The 22,500-nt window shown below is 42.9% G+C and overlaps 1 protein-coding gene across 1 annotated transcript in view; it reads right to left on the reverse strand.

Moving 5' to 3' along the window:
* ZEB2 (zinc finger E-box binding homeobox 2) overlaps positions 1-22,500 on the reverse strand; it is a 197,680-nt gene that overhangs the window by 63,583 nt on the left and 111,597 nt on the right. The window lies entirely within an intron of this gene.

The raw sequence follows: 22,500 nt of genomic DNA on the forward strand, positions 1-22,500 counted from the left end.
GCAGGGTATAATGACAGTCCACCATTGCGTCCAGGGAAGCTTATCTCTGCCATCTGGACAGCAGTTGTAATTCTGACTGATCTCCAGCCCTCACCTGGAGATTGACAACAATGGTTCCCCAGGAGGACAAGTACAGTGTTTCTACACAGTGGGGACCAAAGCAGCTTACATCATTCTCCTCTCCTCTTTTTGATCTGCACAACAACCCTGTGAGGTAGGTTAGGCTGAAAGTCTGTGACTGTTCTGAAATCACCCACTCAGCTTCCACAGCAAGAACCTGGGTCCGGCAGACCCTGCTCTGAAGTACTAACTGCTACGCCACACTGACTGTATCATCACCTGTTATCACAACTGAACTCCAGAGAATAGATCTCTCTCCCCCTGGAAAAAAATAACTGCTTTGGAGGGTGGACTCAGCTGAGGCCTCTCCCCTTCCCAAACTCTGGCTTCTGTAGACTCAACCACAAAATCTTCAGGAATTTCCCAACCTGGAGCTGGCAACCCTAGTCAGGACTGGCCCCATTGTGTTCACAACAAAGGCCAAAGTAGACCTGGAAAGGGCCTCCTCCCCCTGCTTTTTTACTGACAGAACCAAGCTTGGTTGCCTAGCAACAGCCACTGAGGGGAAAGTACAGTTGCCAGCTCTGAGTAGGGAAATACCTGGAGATTTGGGGGGTGGATCCTGTGGAGGGCAGGGTTTGGGGAGCGGAAGGACCTCAGGAGAGTATAATGCATTGAGTCTACTCTCCAAAGCAGCCATTTTCTCCAAGGGAACTGATCTCTGTCATCTGGAGATCAACTGTAACAGTGGAAGATCTCCAGGTCCCACCTGGAGGTTGGCAATGCTAGGAGAAAGTGAGCTGCACAGCAGGAGTTTAAGAGAATGGTTTGATGGCTGCTGACCCACCTCAGTAGCCAGCCAGCCATGGAGGAGCCAAGTAGGAGAAGCTTCTTTGTCAGGAGAGATAGCCATTTTGGCAATTTATTCTGACAGGGAGGGAAGAGTGGCCAAGCCGGCAGTGGGCAGGAGAGTGGAGAAGACCCAGCACCCAGCTGATGGCATGCAAGTACTTTTGAGTGGTGGTTGATGGGTCAATGGCTGATGGAGCGCACAACACAGCCAGTGGGAGAGTTGGAAAGTGCCCTGCTGGATCAGACCAATAGTCCATCTAGTCTAGCATTATACAAAATGTACCCCCAACCACTCAAACTTTTACATCATAAATTTTCAGCAACTAAAATAGCCAGAAAAGGATGGCTGATCTGGGAACAAGATAGGAATACTTGCATGTATCTTTTTCGTATGAATTAAGAACTGCTCACACTGATTTTCAATGTAAAATGTACTTATAATATATACACGTATTTGTCATTAAAAAACAACAACTATGGAGCAGTTTATGTGAGTTTTTCATGTTTTGTTGTTGTTTCACATGAACAATGAAACCGGCACATACATATTAAGGCTACAATTATAAAAACCCTTTCCTGGGAGTAAGCCCCACTATATAAAATGGAACTTATTTCTGGGTAGATCTGTTTAGGATTGTTCTCGTGAATTAACACTCACACATATTCATTATCAGCCCCCCCTTCCATGAGCAATATATGCATTACTTTTAAAGATGTTATTTGTGTTTTTCAAACTGGTCCACGTTCACTAACATACATATCTGCCCTAAATGAAATGATTACTGAACAAAATATATATCACTCAACATGTGCCAAAACAATTTTTAAAAAGAAAATTAAGAAGAACTATATAGGCCAGGCTGTTAACCCTAATATTGAGATGTCTTTATATTACCATAATCACAAACAATTTCAAAGTGGCACAACCAAGACTATAAGAAAATTAAATACATACATACACACACACAAACTCACAAGAATAAGCAGGCTGTTTTTGCAGCCCTGAGTCCCAGAAATGCTCAGTAGCTTTTCTTAAAATAGACAGCCTGTAAATAAGGTCTGTGAACTCAATTGAAGGTGGCTGTTTCTGAATTAGTCAGCCCTCACAAGGCTCTCAGCCTACATGCTAGTACATAAATTGTCCACTTTACCACCAGACAAGAAAGATTAGAGTAATAAACATGGGACATTAACTCAGCTAGAGAAACACACCAGCCGTTTTACACACACACACACACACACACACACACACACACACACGATTGCCAAGAATTGTTAACCCACCTCTCTAGAAAGACACACAAAAAACAAGTTAAAAGCATGACATCACAAGAACAAGGGGTGTGTGTATACACAAATATCCAAAGGAAGAGAGAGAGAAAGGCAGGCAGGCAGGCAGACAGGCAGGCTGAGGGAAGCCTGTAGGAAAAAGCGCAAACAATTTTCAGGTTCATTTTGATTTCTCTGTGCCTAATAAAGCAATCCTGCTAAGTTATCAACTGAGCTATCTCAAGTGGCTCTTGCCAGCTATTGGATTATACAAAAGTGGAAGAAAATAAATGAAAAGGATTGTGTGTCAGGTTCATAATGCTTTTGGAGAATTCTTGAAACAAATTTTAGTCAGTCATATCTGTTTGCTTTGACAAGTTCCCAGGGAGGGTTTTTTTTTTTTTAAAGGAACAAGAAGAAAGATTTTTTTTTTTTTTGTCATGTGAGTCTGGGGACAAAAAGATTACACCGTGCATATCTGTTCATAATATGATCTTTGTATAATCCGCGGGTCTGCACTTGCCTTCCAAACAACTGCACAACAGGTGCAAATTAAAATGAAAACGGCAGTAGAGCTGGGCAAACAGAATCTGCTGACCTGGTTTGAATACCAATTGACGGGAGAAACAAAACCTTTTCAAGAGGTGTGACCACAAGGGTTTAGGCAAGTTCAGGCTGGGTAATGCCCTCAGAGTAGAAAGAGACAGAGAGAGAGAGAGTAATATTCTAACATCTCTGCTCTAGCTGTGTGGTCCAGATATACCTTACTACAATCAATAATGTGCTTCTGTTTTGTTTAGTTTTTTTCCCCCTGGTGACTGAGATTTAACTATTTCTTAGCAACAAGCAGAAGTTTTCTTTACAAATTTTTCTGAACGCTAAGTCGGGGGAGGGGGGAGGGCTTCAACAAAGGATCCTAAGGCCTGGGAAGCTTTCAACCAACCTCCTAAAAAGTGATCTCTGGGCACAGGAGGAATAAAGAAAGGTCCAGGAGGAGTGAATAAAATTATCTAAGGCTGGACAGGCATTAAAAGGCCTTTATCCAGGAAAGGGGGGGGGGACATGCCTTTTAAGGTCTCTTTTGGCATGGACCATGCGATCCCAAGTGACACATTAGTGTTCCTACAGCAATGCAACTGAAATATTTCCTTCAAGGGGGAAAAAAAAAATAGGAGGGGGAGGAAGAAAGATAAATGATTTATGAACAGCCCTTGGGGAGTCCCAAATATCAGAACAATCTAAACATGCAATGAAGTCATGTCTCACTATATGGGGTCAGGAACAGATCATCCATCACCATCGGAGGCCAACAATACTTCCCAACCTTTAGGGTCCTCTCACACAAATAGTAATAAATACTTTTGAACTAAATAAACAACCACTGTCAACTGCACTTTATGGAAGGTCTCGGCCATCTTTCGATCAAAAGTGCAAGCTGGAAGTGCCCATCAATGTTAACACAGCCTTTCCTCCCTCTGCACACCCAGCCCCTTCTCTTGATATAGGCATGCACTGATGCAAACTACCCCCAATTTGAAATAATAGGAATAAGGACTACCTGCACACAGACTGAGCTAATTTCGGATAGACTTCTATGTATTAAAGTAAGGCTCAATCTATCACTTGCTGATTTCCATTCCTCTTAATGCGACTTGCAAAGCAACCATCACAACCCATAATGAAATGAATTGAAGATGAACTGAAGACCAGCAGCAATAGTAGCAGCTGTGCTTGATAGATAGTGCACATTCACTAGTGCTCACTTTTTTAAAAAAAACAATCCCCTGCCCTGAATGTACTTGAGTGTTTGCTGCCATGTGAGAAATATCCCACTCCTACTTTTTTTTTTAATTAGATAAAAATTGTTTGTTGCTTGTTATGACAAATAATCAACGAATCACCTAAAGGAAATAGCTGGGACATGCTGAAAGTGAAATAAAGTTTCCCACCCACCCCTTGCTCCTCACTCACACTCACACTTCTGGGGAGGGGAACAGTCCATCATCCCTGCCATTTGAACCAGTTCTCAATAACACAGCTTTTCCTCTCATTTGAATAAAGGCTTCCCAATAATTTACTACACTTCGGTCCCGATCACACGCAGAATTAGCTGTGCAATAGGCACGAATGCCGTGCGGATTTTAAGGGTGCGATCACACGGGAACATCTGACAAGCGTCCTGCACCCGTCGGCAACTCATCTCGCTCCACCAAAGAAGCGGAGTTAAAAAATACCAGGGAAAGTCCAGTATCAAACGGGTTGCTACGAGCCACAGACGGACTTTCCCCTGTGTGATCGCTCCAGTGCGCTCTCATGGTGTCGGGATGATCTGAACAGGCCATCCCGACTCTGTGCCGTTGTTTTTTTTACCTTCTCAGTAGGCGCATCATCGCACACTCCATAGGGAGCCCTCAGTGTGGAGATGTGATCCATTGATCCTCTGTTTAAGCAAATCGAAAACAAACAGCAAAAAAACAACAACCCAACTCACCCGCGATTGCATCTGATCATGCAGTGGTGGGCTATGCCCGCAGCTTCAAAGAAATGTGTGATTGCGCAACTGTGGGTCAATTTCCTCCGGTTTAAATAGCCTCGCTTCCCCAGTGCATTATGTTGCGTGTGTGACTGGGACCTTCATCCGGCAGAATCTCTCTAAACACTATTTGGATTAGGGATGCCAACCTCCAGGTAGGACCCGGGGATCTCTTGGAATCACAGCTCATCTCTAGAGATCAGTTCCCGTGGAGAAAATGAATGCTTTGGAGGGTGGACTCCATGGCATTGTACCCCACTGAGGTCCTTCAATGACACAGTAGCCAAGTGCCAGGAGGAGCGATGCACAAGGGGACACTGTGGCAAGTGGTGCAGGAAAAACAATCTGCACATGTTTAAATTCCTTTTTCTACTCAATTATTAAGACACAGGAGGCCATGCCTCCTTCACACTTTGTCACCTTTCATCCCGACTTCATCTCATGTTCTTTCCATTAGGCCAAATTAGTAACTTTTTGCCTCAGCCTCAGCAAAATTTTGTACATGTAGTGAGGCACCCCACTTGGCAAAATAAACAGACTATTACTTCAAAACCACAAAGAAGTGGGGCCCAAACAATTCCATTCTGCAATTCAATAACAGGAGGGTAAGACGTACTGTTTGCTGGCTCAAAATAGACACTAATTTTACATCTGTCTCTGAGGCACAGCAAAAACCAACTAAAGAGCAGTAATAAATGTCCAAAACCAGCACTGGTATCCAAAATTCTCACAGTAGTCTTCTGAGGAATTAATTACAATTCTGTGTAACAGTTGCATTGGCAAAATGGGCCCATAATTATACCTAGGTACTGTACTGTATTACAGAGAAATTTGCCATGCAGCACTGTGCTTACAATGGTAAGTCAGTGAGAACAAGCTACGTGCCTATGAAGATTATCTGACTTACTGCCATTGTGTGCCATTTTGTGCTGAATCATTTTCTCCAAAACTGTATGTGTAATATGGGGTTACCAATGCATATAAATCCGGTACTTAAATTTGTTTCCCAAACTGTGGGACTAGTGATAGATATGGGAAAATGAGTTCCTTTAAAAAAAAAAACAAACTACCACTGTTTTTAAAAGCAGCAGTGCTTTAACTATAACAAGACCCTGGTACAGTAAACCTTTCATATTCTTCTCTGAAAGCAAATAATTCTTCAAATGGTATCGGTGTATGGATTAATTTTACAGGCCAGTAACCGTGTTTGTCTGAAGCAACAGAACAAAGTTTGTGTTCAGTGGCACCTTAAAGGCCAACAAAGTTTAATTCTGGGTATAAGCTTTTGTGTGCATGCTTATACCCAGAATTAAACTTTGTTGGTCTTAAAGGTGCCACTAGATTCAAACTTTGATTAATTTTACAGTTAGATTTAAGACAAGAAAGCTCTTACTGGCTAGGGAAGTATCCTGAGGATTGGTCTATTTTTCTGTAGTTTGCAGGGCACAAATTAGTACCAGCTGCCAACTATGAGACATTATCCCACTCACTGCAATACCTGAAAAAATACTCTGCCCTGCTCCCCTGACAGGAAAAGCCTATGGTACCCTTTAAATGGTGTTTATAATTAGGGTGATATGTTCTTGGAATATCGTCTTGAAACTATTCTGCCCAGTAATTGCTAACCACTCTCCTCCCAGTAACGGGGTTTGCTGTATTGCTGATCTTTTCGTTTTTCAGTAAGTAAGCAAAAACTAGGGTTAAAATCCAACCAGTGTCCTAGTCTATGATGTAACTTTTCACCTATCTAAGTATTGCTATTAAGGCTGTGATGTGATCAGTAAAACCAAAAAAGTTTGACTTTCTCACTGATCTTTAGGGAATCTGAATAAACAATTCTTCTGGCTGTAAAAGATGGCACAGAGAACATTTCTGTGTGGTTTGAACAAACATAGATCTATGGAGTCTAATTTGTGTTCTGACACACACTGCCAGGCTGGCCTAGGATAGTCAGGCAAAATGTTCAAACATCTCACAAACTGCAGAGCTTGAGCACTGTTTGAGTCATGCATTTTGTCACTCCTGAAAATGCTTATCTCAGCGTCTCTGCTGAACAAACGTGAAATTATCTTCTGCAAAGGGGCATCTCCTTGGAATTAATCAAGACATAAGAAATGAAAGCAGCTCCAGAATGGATGGTACATTCATGCAGTTTGCATATTTCCTGAAATGTCATAATGTCTATGGACTCCACCTAACTTCTTTGGAGATCTGAGATCAGGTTATAGGTGAAGATATAAACCTCTATGTGATGTGAAGACCTTGACCTGAAATCCCTGGAGAGGTTCTGCTAGTAGGTATATAAACAACATAAACCTTGATAAACCAAAAGTCTGGCTCAGTATAAGGCAGCTTCATTTGTTCATGTGGGAAGCAAGGGCAGATGATTAAAGTTCTTATACTTTTTTATACTACCTTTTTCCAAAGTTGCTGGGCTTTCTTTTGGAACATGCTGCTAGACAATCTAGAACACAGTGGAGTATCTGTGCGGATTTAATCTTTGAGGGGGGAAGCCAAAAGCCAATGGCCTAAGCAGAAGAAGCATCTATGTTGAAACCCTCCTCCAGAAGCTATGTCCATTTTAGTAATTTTTCTTTCTCTAAACAGAGATATCAGCTAATATTATATAACAAGAATGTACAGAGTGCCATTCTCTCATTCATCAGTAACTGCAGCCTATCTGTGGTATTAAGGAGCAGGGCTTTCTTCAAGGACTAATGTGAGCTTTCCTGGAAGTATGAACCCAGGGTCCTGTAGTTTTAATAAGCAAGCACTGCCCAAACTTTCTTAACAGCAAACCTCATACCTTAAACCTTATCTAATCACTTTCACCTCTGCTGGATGCTAAAGCAGACTCAGTAACACAAACCTCATTACAATTTCTTTAAAAGTGCTCTAATATTACTGAATACCAGACTTATAAGTAACAAGAATGAATTATTTAGCCTAAATTAGCTATTTGATAATAAATATTTATTTATTTCATTTCATTTATACCCCGCCCTTCCCGCACGCAGGCTCAGGGCGGCTTACAAAACACAGAAGTGTAATACAACACCACAATTTAAAACAATGAAGGCACAAAGTGCAATAAAAATACAGTTAGAACAGTTTAAACACAGTGGACAAACTCCCAGGATCCATTGCGACTAGTATGCTCACTCCCTATTGTACATCACACTGGGGTCGATGAGAGGGGTGCCGTGGGCCACGATGTTTGGTGGCCAGTCAGCCCAACCTGGCGGAACTGCTCTGCGGTTGCCCGTTGGTGGTAGTGGTGGTTCCTATTCGAAAGCCTGGCAGAAGAGTTCCGTCTTACAGGCCCTGCGGAACTGTAACCGGTCCCACAGGGCCCTGATCTCCTCCGGGAGCTCATTCCACCAGATAGTAGCCTGTAACACCACCAAAAAGGACCTGGCCCTTGTGGCAGCAAGCCTGGCCTCCTTAGGGCCGGGGTCACTAGGCAGTGTTGTGACCCCGACCGAAGTGCTCTTTGGAGCCTGTGTGGGGAAAGGCGGTCCCTCAGGTATGCTGGACCCTAGCCATATAGGGCTTTAAAGGTAAGCACCATCACTTTGAAGCGAATCCGGAACGCTATAGGCAGCCAGTGTAGTGCTTTCAGCACAGGTTGGATGTGGTCCCATCTAGAGACACCCGCTACCAACCTGGCCGCTGCATTCTGCACCAGCTGCAGCTTCCGAATTTGCGACAGAGGCAGCCCCATGAAGAGAGCGTTGCAGTAGTCTAACCTTGAGGTGACCGTCGCATGGATCACTGTGGCTAGGTCTTCGCAGCTAAGGAAGGGGACCAACTGCCACACCAGCCGTAGGTGGTAAAAGGCCGCTTTGGCAGTGGCTGCCACCTTGGCCTCCATCGTTAAGGTGGGGTCCAGGAGCACTCCCAAACTCCTAACCTCTGAAACTGGCACCAAAGGTGCCCCATCGAAGGCCGGGAGCGAGAGCCCCATCCCCATTCCACCTCGACCCAGGCATAGGACCTCCGTCTTCGCCGGGTTCAGCTTCAGCCAGCTCAGCCTGAGCCATCCAGAAACAGCCTGTAACGCCTGTTGAAGGTCTTCTGGGTTGGAGTCCGACTGACCGCCCAACATCAGATAGAGCTGGGTGTCACCCAAGCCCATACCTCCAGACAATCTGGGGTGAGGGGGACATGTATATGTTAAATAGCATCGGGGAGAGTACTGCCCTCTGAGGCACTCCGCATTCAAGCAGGTGCCTCCGGGACTGCTGCTCCCCTAGCACAACCCTCTGTCCCTGGCCTTGAAGAAAAGAGACAAGCAATTGAAGGGCGAACCCCTGAATCCCCACGTCAGCAAGGTGGTGGGCAAGCAGCTGGTGGTCGACCATAGCAAATGCGGCCGACAGATCTAACAACAACAGCGCCTCCACACCGCCTCGATCCAGATGTCTGCGGAGGTCATCAGTAAGGGCAACCAGCACAGTCTCCGTCCCATGTCCCGGGCAAAAGCCAGACTGGAATGGGTCATCTAGAAAGCCCTGCAGCTGCACCGCCACCACCCTCAAATACATAAAGGTTGTGGTTTATCAGAAGGTATTGATTTACAATATAGAAAGAGTGCCACGCATAAAACGGCACAGTGTCCAGGCATTAACCATACGCTTCCTTAAGGAGCTCTTCTAGAGCACAACTGTACACAGATACTAAAGAAATAGAGCTCCCATCCTCCCGGCAAAGCCGTTGGAGGTCCGGGGGCTGTTTTGCCACCCTGGAGGAAGCTGGGGCAGCAACAGCACCCATGACGCGCTGTTGGAAAAGGCCGGGCTCCACCCCCGCCCGATGACAGTTGCTCTGCATGCTCGACAGCTCAACAGCTCCGAGCACGCAGGGTGGTGGTAATAGGGGCCTACTTGAAGGCTCTTGGCATTGAGGTTGGTGCAGTGGTGGAGAAGCGATGGGCGTCATTGTCCTCACAGTCGCAGAGGGGCATGCTGAGGCAGCGGCGGCATCCCATCAACAGGCAGTGGTGTTGGCTGTGCTTGGACGGCGGGGCCCGGTGGCAGCATAGCTCCCTGAGGGAGGCCCCCAAAGTTAATGACGGTTTTGGGGGGAGGGCCTGGTGAAAGGCGCTATCCATAAGGGGTGGCAGTCTGGCAGCAGGAGCACTGGGTTCCCTAAGACGGCGGCAATTATAGCCCAGCAAAGGCCCCATAAGGGTGGTGGTTGGGACAGTTAGGCCGCCACATGGAGAAAAGTTCTAAATGGCGCACACAGCCTGAGGAGGTTGGTGGGGGCAGGGGAACAGAGATCTGGAGTGCAGATAGTTTGGTCGGCTATTCTGCCTCATCATGAAGGACAAGGCCCTGGTGTTGCAAGTGGAGGCCAAGAGCAAGGTGGCTTGGAGTGCAGGTAGTCTGGTCAGCTATTCTGCTTTGCCATGAAGAGCAAGGCCATGGTGCTACAAGTGGAGACTGACCATGTGATGATAAGAGCAAGGTTGCCTAGAATGTGGATAGTCTGGTTGGCTACCCTGTCTCACCATGAAGGGCAAGGCCCTGGTGTTGCAAGCGGAGGACAACCTTACGATGATAAGAGCACGGTGTCCTGGAGTGCAGATAGTCTGGTTGACTGTTCTGCTTTGTCACGAAGGGCAAGGCCCTGGTGTTGCAGGCGGAGGCCAACCTTGCAATGATAAGAGCAAGAGGGTCTGGAGTGCAAATAGTTGGGTTGGCTATTCTGCCCCACCAGATGAGAAAGGCCATGGAGGGTGGTTTAGGGCAATTTTTGTCACACCCCGACATACGGGTTGAGTTCCAGGACCTGTATAGGGCTGACGGGGTGCACCTATCTGACAAGGGCAACGGGTTCTTTTTGTAGGACTTGCTGCAAGGGATTAGCTCAGTCTTGGTCTTTTAGTGGGAGCAAAGACCAAAGCAGAGGCTTGGTCTTAGCTGTGACAGGTTGGTGAGGGCAAGAAACCAGAACCAGTGAGCACCTCACGGCATTTTCCCCATTAGGGAACAGGGGGTCATCAGGAACTGCCTTCGGATTTTCAGGTCCAGGGTGGGGAATGGTGATCACCCCCACTGGGAACCTCCTAGGGTATACTCCTCTCTGCAAGTTGTCAGGCTTCAGGGGTAGGTGCTCCTAGGTGGCGACCAGTTTGCTGGGCTGCCGGTCGTGAGCCAGACCAATGGCTCAAGACCAGAGGTGGGTGACCCGCCCGAGAAAATGGGAAGGAGGTTGGTCAAGGGAATGATACCTGCCTTGCCTGTTCCGTGCTTGCTTAGCTGGTCCCTTGCCGCAATGTTATGTTAAATAGTTAATAAAGTGGCCCTTATTTACTTCCAAACTGTTGTCTGTCTCGTTATTCCGACAGGGGAGGGGCAAACACATATAAACAGTTTGGTTAATAAAGTCCATATTTAGGATGCACCTCATCCAGTGTAAGCAGATTTCAGATGTTACAGCCTAAGAATCCCTGAGTCTTAATTCACACCTAGTCCATCTCACTCACCTCACAAGGGTCAGTGTGAAAATAAATGTGACGTAGTAAACTGCCCTGAGCAATGTGGAGGAAGGCAGCATTAAAATGTGAGTAACACATAGTAGCATTTTTCCTCGCTACAAAAATTGCATTACTTCTTTGAATTAGTTGATTTAGCACTCTCCAGACTCCAAAGGATGGGAAGACTAACTCAGTGGGACTAAGAATAAAGCAACGGGATTAGACTGGTGAAACTCTCCATAACATTACACTATTAGAGCTGCAATGCTTAAAACTGTGTTCTATAAAAGTGCTGAAAGAAGCTAAATTCATCCTATTATATTGTTTAATGAAATTCTTTAATAAGTGAAATTTCTTAGAGGAATTCTGGAAGCCCTGCTGTCCTATCAAGTACAGTTCTCACAGCAGTACCATTTGGAATGGATTGTCTCAGTTGCCAGGCTCCAGGTTGCACCTGGAGATCTCCCATTATTACAATTGATCTCCAGATGACCAAGATCAGTTCACCTGGAGAAAATTACTGCTTTGGAAGGTGGACTCTATGATGTTGCACCTTGCTGAGGTCCCTCCCCTCCCCAAACCCTGCCCTCCACAGTTCCCACCCACTAAACCTCTAGGTATTTCCCAATCTGGACCTGGCAATCCTATGCACTGAGCATGAACAACTGGAAAATGTGGTAGTAAGTGCAATGTTTACTTTGATGTTAGAAGAACTTCTCAGCCGAGACTTAGAAAATCTAATAACAAAAAAAAGTAACAACAAAAAAAGATAAACTTCAAATATGCCAAGTATGGAGGATTCAGTGTTCAACAAAATGATGACCATAAAAGTAGCAAACCGTTATGACAGCATAATGTATTTATACTTCTGTCTGTACATCACTGGAGAAAACTGTGCCCATATCTAGAAGCAGAGGCTCATCTACACAATGAACTAGTACTTTGGGACTGTCATAGTGTACAATTTTGTAATTTGTTAAGTCATGTTCTAAACTGCTCCTGCAACACCCATAACACTGGGTGTGTGATATAATAAAAACCTAAACATTTCCACCCTTAAATAGCCTCTCCTTTGGACAGAGTGTGTAAAACTTGTTCAAATTATTTGCAAAAGTTCAAATCTGAAAACAAAAGAGTATGTGCAAGTGTTGCTTTTGGATTCATCTGTAAATGGGTTGGCTATTGTCTAAAATTAAGGCAGGATATTACTGAAACCCAGACTATAGATTTCATGCACCACAACATTCCTGTGGACAGAAACATTTCCACCATGGAAACCTGAAATAGGAGAGGTTTGTCAGTGACTAGGTCTATCAATGCCCACTAGCCCTGGTGACTTAAGGGAACTTCCCTATTCAGAGGCAGTGTGATTACCAGTACCCCACATCTCCGTGGATGCGCACACGCACCCAACGGAGCATGCGCATTCGTAGTGTACACAAAAAAAGAAAACCAGTTCGCCGCGCCGCGCGCTTCTTCATTGCGCGCAGGCGTGTGTTGTGATCGGCACCTCTCCCTTGCCATGGAACCTCCACAGTACCTCCACAGAACCTCCACAGTAGGTCTGATCGCTTTACTGCATGTTAGTTTGCCCCGGGGCAAACAGCCACACTTCTCCTCTGCAGTTTCCTGCCTGTGTGGCAGGGGCCACTGTCTATCAATGCCCACTAGCCCTGGTGACTTAAGGGAACTTCCCTATTCAGAGGCAGTGTGATTACCAGTATCAGGAAGTAGGTTGCCAGGTCCCCACTAGCCACTGGTGGGGGATGTGGGGTAGGGTTGCTAGATTCAGGTTGGGAAAGTCCTGGAGATTTAGGAAGGGAGCCTGGGGAGGACAGGGACCTCAGTGGGGTACAATGCCATACACTCTATCAAAGCATCCATTTTCTCCCAGGGAACTGATCTCTGTAGTCTGGAAATGAGCTATAATTCCAGGTAATCCCCAGACCCCTCCTGGGGGTTCTTAAGAGAATTTTCAGGGGCATTTGGGGCTCTAGCAGGAAGGAGGAGGCGAGAAAGCCATGCTCCAAGATGGAAACCCTTCTGTCTGCAGAAACACTCTAGTGGATCCAAGTCTTTGTTTTCACCATTTGATGAAAACAAAAAATAGCCAATCAGTGGCATCTCAAGAAAAAAGAAAAAAAGGAACTTCTCAAATCCTTTGGTCACATTTGGTACTAAAGTCCCAAGCTTATGTTTTATTTTCAGATAGCATAAAATTAGGTACACAACATTCAAACAAATTATTTTAGAGATATTATGGATATTTTAGCATGCTATACTCTTATTGTGATTTGTTACATTGAACTATCTTTGGAGTTTTGCCACAGGCACTCTTAAGGGTGGTGGTGGTAACAGGTCTATTTCTACCAGACCCTGAGCATGCCATGGAACTATTCCTTTGGTATCTCCTGTTGGGTATTCAATGCTGTGCAGAACAATCAACAACAAGATGCCTATTCTGCATTCTCCTAGAGTTTTGGCCAAAATGCTAGCGCGTCACTGTGCACCGATGTGAATGTACGACGTGCCTGTTAGTGGGTGGGGCTTCCCCCACTGGCCAGCAGTGGGCTGAAGCCCCCCAAAATGGAGGAACCCTGCCTGGACCAGGAGTCTGTTAACCCTAGGCTCATGTCCTGTTCACAACTAGTTTGTCACCCACTAATCATTATTCTGTCTGCTTGTTCCCAATCAGCAAGCACGTTGCTCTGCTGGAAATTTCCCTTCAGGGCCCCACAAATCATAAGGTATCCTTACTGCCAGTCTGTAATCTCCTCATTATGCTGTACAATGGCTAAAATAACTGTTGAAATTTTGAACCACTAATGTAAGGGACAACAGATGATTGCTTCAACTTCTGCTGAAAACCACAAGAAATTTTTAGTAAATATATATATCAATTAGATACCAATACAAGTCTGTAGTTTTGAGCAGAATAATTGTCAAATGCCTTACAGAATATTGTAAACTTTATCTAGCCTATGTGAGAAGTTAGACTCTGGAGAATTTGGGAGAACGGACATTTCACAGAAGAAGTTTGGCTGCAGAACTGAATACCATAATTCTGATTCATGAAAGCATCCTTGCCCACTGTGCATTTCTAAGGTAGTAGTAACAACATACGATTGGGACAGACACAACAGAAGCAAAATACTTTGCAAAATACAAATGCTCTCCATTAGTTAAGTTCCTGTACTGCGACACAGCTGTGAATTAGGCACCAGACAGAAAAGTTTGGATAGCTTCAATATTAGGTTCACTTTCCTTTTACTGTTATTGTGACAAAGGAGCCTTCAGAAATAAATGTGTTTTGGGTCCTATAGAGGAAACTACCCACAAGATGCAACTATATGTGGACACCCACACTGAGAATCCTGTTTTCAGCATTTCATCCTCACACATTTAGATGGCTCTAAGCAACAGTAGTAATGCCACCTTTCCCATCTGGTAGGTTGGTCCAGACAAACTGATAACCATAAAGAGATAGCCATCTCATGGAAGAAGTTGAAATGGCTCACACATAGGTAGCAGGTCTTTGTTTGCATCACAATCAACCTAAGAAGATAGGAGGGTCTAGCAGGGAGAGGCTGTGTAGCACTGCTTGATTGATCTGATCCAGACTCCATGATTTTCCATAGAGAATTAACTAATATTTAGGGAGAAGCTGGAACTACATATATTTTATTAAAAGTATCCCCCAGATATAGAAAGAAAATTAGGTGCAAGTGCAGATGTGTGGGGGGCAATTAGAATATTTGTTTTCAAAGCCCGGAAGCTTTTAAATGGAATTTTCAGGTGTGAATAAGACTTTTCGCATCCTTAAGTTAAGAAACAAAGAATGATAACCGAAGAGAAAGTGCTAGCCTTGTTATATTGCTTAAGGCAAAGAAAAATGGATACATCCTTCTTTGTAAAGCAAGGGTGATTCCCATTTAATTATATGGGGAAAGCAGCCTCTGGGAGAATGTGGACTTTTACTATTCCCACCCAGGTAACTCTCATATAAACTTCCTTTGGTCTGCCCTTTAGGAGAGTTATTGCTCCTTTTAAGAATGAACAGCCCTAGCGCTTGCTGGAGTTAAGGGCTAACACTGCTGCAGGTGAACTTAGCTGCTTCTCATCAGTCAGACACTGAGCCCTTTTCCCTGACAAGGTGTGGATTTATGAGATGAGAGCAAAATAATTCTCTCTTAGGTGCTGACTATGATGTGGTTCAGTAATTCCTGGGCTGCTTTGCTAACCTGAGAGCAGCAAGAAAGCTTACAAAGGAACCTACCAGTGAAGGGGGGGGGAGGTAAAAATATTGTAAAAGAACAGAAGTATAGACATCAAGTGCTCATCTGTCCTAGTTATTATTATAAAAGAATATAACACCTGTATCCACTCACATTAGTGTAGATAGATGGTAGAAAGAATGAAATACAGACTATCATTTGAGAAGTGGCATCTTTTACTGGTATACAACAGTGTCAAAAACAGTATTTAAAGAGAGGGGGGGGACCATCTCTTTGCCTGTCATTTCAGGGCTAGTACTAGTTTGGGATGGGTAGGTAGGGTGGTTCAATTTCGACCAGAGGAACTGGATGGGGAGAAGGGGTATGTTTGAAACTCCCTCCATACATGTTGTGGCCCCAATCCAAATCCGTGCACACCTGCATAGATCCATTAAAATATGGTGGGAAGATCTCTCAGCTTCACGTGGTCCAGGGAGGAGATAGAGTTTTAGCTAAAACTATTTTTACTTGAAGTACAACAAATTAGTTTAACAGAACTCTATGAATTCTGAATGCATGAACCTTGACAGACAGATTAGCCTGATCTCCAGAGCTATTATGACCTATTATGTAAATCCATATTTACGGAGACTGTTCAAACTGTAGATTATTGTGTCTGGATATTATAATAGATTCTTTGAAGTGGTTGTGATCTATCACATAACACACTTACTGTGCAAAGGGTTTTTGGATTTTATCTTTTTAAGTCCAGTTGGGGTCTTTTTTAACACTGTGAATAGGAGTTATCAAAATAAGAAACTCTTTGAGCAATTAGAGTCACTGATACCTATTGGTAGTTGTGAATATTGTATACTGCGGTCACTGAGGTCTACATTCAATTGGGTAGCCTCAAGTAGGGTGATTTCTGGTTCTGCACCACAGAAGGACCATGGATTTGAAAGATGAGAGAAGTGCAAGTATTCCCAGGGAAAGCTGCATGCTGTAGTGGGAAAATATGGCATCTAAAATGCAACTTGAACACTATTTAAATGTCATGCATCATAGCCACTCCAGTATGCATACTTGCTTCCAAAATACTGAGCTGTCAATACTTAGGGCCATGTCAGACACACAGTTATCCCATCTCCAGGCTGTGGTTCTTTATGTATAAGTGAAAGTGACTTCTGCATCCATAACACACAGAGGAGCATGTCTATGAAAAGTGTCAGTAGGCATGTTGCTAACATGTGGCAATTTACCACTGATGTATTGCAATATTTGGAAGTGAATAGCTACGCGTGGTGAAGCATTGAGAAATGGCTTGGAGATGTTCCAATGGCATAACTGCCATGGCTGTTAAGATATTTGTCCTGGAATAACTGGTAAGGCACAGTGTATGAGAGGTTTCATAGCTTCCTTTCACAACCAGGCCTTGATTAACATCTGTTACAGAGAGGTCCTTACAACTCACTGTGAAAAGATACTCTCCAAGCACATCAGGAGCCTTGATCCTTATCATGAAGCCATTCTTATTTTTAAAGGGTGCAAGAGAGGGCCTTGACACAGAGCAGATAAATATTGTTGTCTCCTTGCATACCTGTTTTTTGGGGGGTTGGGTTTGGGTTGGGTTGTTGTTGTTGTTTTGCCAGTATGGGTTTCTAAGAAATTGTTTATAGGAGCATCATGGTTCCCATTGCTTTGGTAATGGCAGAGGGGAAAATAAGTTTAAAAATATTCTGTAACCTATCCTAAGCCTTAAGGACCAGGTTGGAAATCAAATTAAATCAATACATTTGACAATGTTCCTGTCAGTGAAGTTTCTTGAGTATACAAATACCACAATATTCCCAGCTGCTTGGAAACATCTGAAGAGCTGCCCTGCATACATGGGGGCGATTTACCACAGCTCTGCCACGAGGTACATGGGACATGCAAAAGCGGCCACTGTTGATTCATACATAGCTATTGAAAAGTGCTTTAAAAAAACAGTGTGCATTGACTGTTTCTCTTGCAGTCAATTGTAATAATATTTATTATCTTAGCTAACTTTAAAAAACCTGCAAGAGACTCTGTGCTTAAAGAACAGGAAACATCTACATATCTCTCTTTACTCGGACTCATTTGAAATTTCTCAACTTACACTTCAGAGACTTTCACAGTTCCCCATGCTTGCCTCATCTCTAGCACTCTTGCCAAATAATGCCTTGATAACTTGTACTTCAAACCTTAAGTCAATAAATGTCTATGATGACCAGAAAAAGGGGGGGGGAGGTAGAAAAAGTGCCTTCATAAAAATCAGACTGCGGTAAAGGAATGCTGAATAATAATACTGCAAACAATGGCTATGCCTACAATTTGATGTATTTTATAAATCTATTTGCCAACAATCCTGTAAAAATTTGTTAAATATGTCAAACATGTCTATGCCATACAGGCCTGAGGAAGAAAATCACTTAGGAAGATCCTTTAATTATTGGGATACATGACAATTCAAAAAATATATTTCACATCAACCAGCAAGATAAAACATTAAAAGCTTATACAGAGATGCACATTTATTACTATGCCTGAAGGATATTCAAGAAGAATGTGAAAATTACTGTAATTTGTTTAGGATCTCAAAGAATGAAATAATAAGCTACTGAGCCATCAGAATTGTTTTGGTGTTGTTATATGACAAGAGGGAAGGCCTTGTCTAGCTTTAAAGTTTTATAGTAAAATAAGACCTTGGAAATAAAACTTTGAATAAACTGAGCATGAAGAAAGGGAAATTGTGTCCTTGCAGAAACAGACATTGTGTCTATCACCTTCCACAGAAAGGTTACTCAACTTTAAACATACTCTCAACTAGGTGTACATTTAAGGAACATTTGAGTATTTTCTGAAGGCTCAGCCATCTCATGCACGCACGCACACACAACACACACATGCCATATCCTAGGCTAGTACTTTTGTAACATTAAATACATTTCCAAAATCCGTAGCAACTTTACAAATTTGTTGTTTAGTCATTCAACAGCTGCTGGCATTTTATCCTCTTCCACCCCAAAGATTAATAGCTCTATTTATGAGTCATTTTTCATAAATGCATTTAACTCCCAGTTTAGCTTTTACATATCTTAAATTTCAGGTCAGTGGTAGAACCAAGCTTCTTGGGAGTGTTAACTCTTACTTTGCACCCTACCTTCTTCAGGAGTAACCATATCTTGTATCTTAAGGGAATATTTGCTGTCACTGAAACTGCGATGCCTCCATTGAAAAGGATTCTGAAATTCCATTCTTTCCACATCAGAAAGTCTTGTTTTCCAGTTCTTTTTGCCTGACTAGTGATATTTCTTTCTTGATTTCTACAGCCCACAGATGTCAAAGGGAGACCCTCTGTTGAAGAGATGAGCTGTTCAGGTAATTTGCTGCTCCCTTGCCCATCCACAGAACTAATGGGAAGGATCGGCTCTTCTGTAGAACTGTGGATCACCTGAAGGGCTTGAAAGGGGTGGGGGAAGTGAAAGCATTAAGGTGGAAATGAGGCCTTGTACGTTTTCTGCAGGAAGTGCGGCTTTTGTGAAAAAGTTGTTTGGGATGGGGTGCTCTGTGTGCGTGCGCGCATATTGTGAAAGTTACAGGGCAAGCAGTTTCAACAGCATTTTGATCTCGCAACTTGAGCCTTTAGGTTTTCAAAATTTTACCACGAACGTGAATAAAATAAATATCTTAGAATCACACTTCCAAATGTTTGAATTTTTTTTTGTTACTGGCTGATTTCAGCCACATAGCCACACTCACGGCCTTTCACAAGCTCAAAAAAGTTTTATTGTCCCCTTCAGAATTCTCTTTTGTTAAATATGATTTGAAATTCTACCTTTTGAGAAAGGTGGGCATTTTTTAAACAAATGACACATGCTTCTTTTGCTCACTAGGGAAGCGCAGCCCCCATTCTTAACCCACTAAACCTTTGTCTGCTTGTTTTCAAAAAATAGCATCATTCCACCTCACAATTGACAAAACCAGACAACAATGAGAGGGACAGTGACATGGCAGACACAAAAGCTCAACACATTATGGCCACTCTAAACAGAATACAAAAGCAAGGGAGTCAGTGATGTGTAAACCAAACAATGTGAAGGGGAAAATATTGAATAATTTCTGTCATGAGGCACTGGCTAAAGCCTGGCTCTAATTGAATTAAACTCCCATTTATTTGCTCAAGCCTGAACTACAGGCTGGGGGGAAAAACCTTAAGATTTGCTCAACTGTTCTGAGGTACCACCTCTCCTCACCCCTGTATAAATCCACCATCTGTGCTCACACGCACAAATGTTCCATCTTGCAACAAATGCACCGAGACCCTACCAAGCACAGAAGCCAAAAAAGCACAAGGCACACAAAAGCTCCCCAGGCCACCCCAAGTCTAAAGGAGCAAAAGGGGGAGAAAAAGATCCTTTGCTCATTGCCCAGGTGAGATAGCCTGGTGCGTCCTCTCAGCCTCGACACGCGTCAAGTAAAAGAAAGGTTAAAATTAGAAAATTCAATTTATTTGATAATTTCCCAGAATAATTAGAGTTAATATGGGTTAATTAATATGCAAATCTCTCAGCAGATGTTCTGCAGCAGGGCCTGTGTGAGAAAACAGCCTTTGCTTTCTCCTACGTGATTTTGGCTGTCAGTTATTGGGTATAATTACTGTAACTAACCGAATACACACAAAACCTTTGGAATATAAAATTGTTACAGTTCTAGTTCTGCACAAGCTGCTACTTTTCTGCAATAAAAGCGAACAATTTCTTTCAGAAAATAGGAGCCTTTTTGTTCCTTTCTTGATTTAAAAAGAAGAAATGAATCAACTAAATGGCTTATCTTTTTCTATGCATAATTAGGTCAGTATTATATGAACATTCCAATGAGCAGTGGTACAAACGTACATATAAAATGATAGCTCAAACCACCTGCAAAATCACATAAAATTGTTTTATTCAGAATCTTTTTCTTCACCACAAGAACTTTGAAAGGCTACGTGTCTTTCTTGCCAATACTGCCAGTGTTTAAGGGGGGGGGGGGGGGGAAACAAAAGAAACCTACAGCTTTACTTCTAACATTTATACACACAGAGAAACACAGAGACACATATATTTAAGTCATAAAAGGTACCAACATTTTTAATATGCACAAAACATGACTCTCTTTCTCTTTATAAAAATTAGCTGCAGTGAAATATTTTCAACTTTTGAAAATGCTTTCACTTTGAATAATAAAAAAGAGAGTTTCTCTGTGCAGGTCATCTGTCAGCAAAATGAATATATGAATGCTATTATCCAAAATGGTTTTTATCCTCTTTGGAGAGATTCAGTCTTTCATATATATCAAAGCACTCCTTACTTTTCCATACCATCAGGTAAATAATCTTTTTTGCTGTATGTAAGAAATGTTAAGCTGGAAGACAGCCAAGGCAGACATTAATGGGTTTACCCAAGCAAGTAAAGATTACTTGTGAGTAATGAATGTTGAAATGGGCTGCCCTTAACTCTTTCTACCGGTAGGTAGCCTCAGGTTTTACTTTTAAATTATTTGTTAGGCAGATTTTAGAACCAGATTTTTTCTTCATTCTGAATGTTACCCCAGTTTTAACAATATTCTAAATCTAGTATTTTATGGATTCCTCCCCCCTTCATTATCCATTGTTCTTTTAAATCACATGTAAACAAAATCAGTACTACATACGAATTTGGTGACAGAAAGTGTCAGTAAACAGTTCCTGCTATTTTTCTTTTCTTTTCATGATGTTTTCTACAACATCTCTATTTCCTCTTGGCCTTTCCTTAATAATTAGTAGAAGTGATGAATAAATTACAAATTATGTGTATATGTAGGATACCAGCGCATTCAACGAGTAGCAGATAATTTACAAAGTTTCCCTTTTTCATCACTTCCAGAGTGTTTGAGCAGCACATTGCAGTCGCAAATCTACTCAAGCCAGACGATGTACATACTTGTAACAATCCCACTGACACTGATAGGTCTGTGTTTGAACACCAAAACTTCTTATCAGACAGCCCTGTTCAAAAGGCTGTCTGTCTTTTGAAAGGCAGGAGGTGGGGGCAGGGAGAAACTAGGTCTTGTTATAAAACTGTTTCTGCTTGCCTCCAGTAGCATGGAAGCGTTGCCAACCTCCAGGTGGTGGCTGGAAATCTCTCAGAATTATAACTGATCTCCAGGCTACAGAGATCAGTTCCCTGGGAGAAAAACGGCTGCTTTGGAAGGTAGACTTTATGGCATTGTACCCTATTGAGGTCACTCCCCTCCTCAAACCCAGCCCTCCCCAGGCTCCACTCCAGGAATTTTCCAACCCACAGCTCGCAACCCTATAAGTGTGGAATCATGGCTGAAAGCCACTAGAACCAACTGAACAATCCCCAAGACATACAGCCACACTTTTGTGCATGATCATTCCCAAGTAGCATAATTTGCTGATGCTGGTAACATGTGACCTTTTGTCAGCTCCAATGCGAGGTGTGGCAAAATCCAAATGGCTACGTCCATATTGCTAGTAAAGCAATCACATATATTACAAGCGACTGAATTCCTCCAATGACTGTTGCTGGTTAGAGTTTACACATGGTTAAAAGATTTTATTTAATCTACAGCTCTTTGCAAACTGCTGGAATAAATCCATGCCGATATAAATTTGCCAAGACATTATAAAAAAATGGGAAATCTATAAAGATATTATAGCACAACCAGGCAATTCTGCTAACGATGACAATATAACACCAATCTGAAATTTACAAATAAACTTTGGTGAAAATGGCTATTTCCTCCCTAATCCTTTTAGCTATCATTCGCTAACCAAGGCCTCCCTAAGTGTTCACTGCAATAGAAGCTCAGCACTTGTATGTTGTTTTTCCTTCTCTTTGGGCTTCGGTTTAGCCATCAAGATTATCAGTGGGCTGACAGCTCTATGATCTATGGCCTAGACCTTAAACAACAACAACAGCAACGACAAAGGAGTGCTTTGAAGGCAACTACAAGTTTTATCCTCTCCCTGGCTGAAACTATCTTATGAAGTATTGATAACACATTATCTTTCAGAACAG

Source organism: Gekko japonicus, unplaced genomic scaffold (genome assembly GCF_001447785.1).
Source record: "Gekko japonicus isolate JY-2015 unplaced genomic scaffold, Gekko_japonicus_V1.1 scaffold124, whole genome shotgun sequence".
Taxonomy (NCBI): domain Eukaryota; kingdom Metazoa; phylum Chordata; class Lepidosauria; order Squamata; family Gekkonidae; genus Gekko; species Gekko japonicus.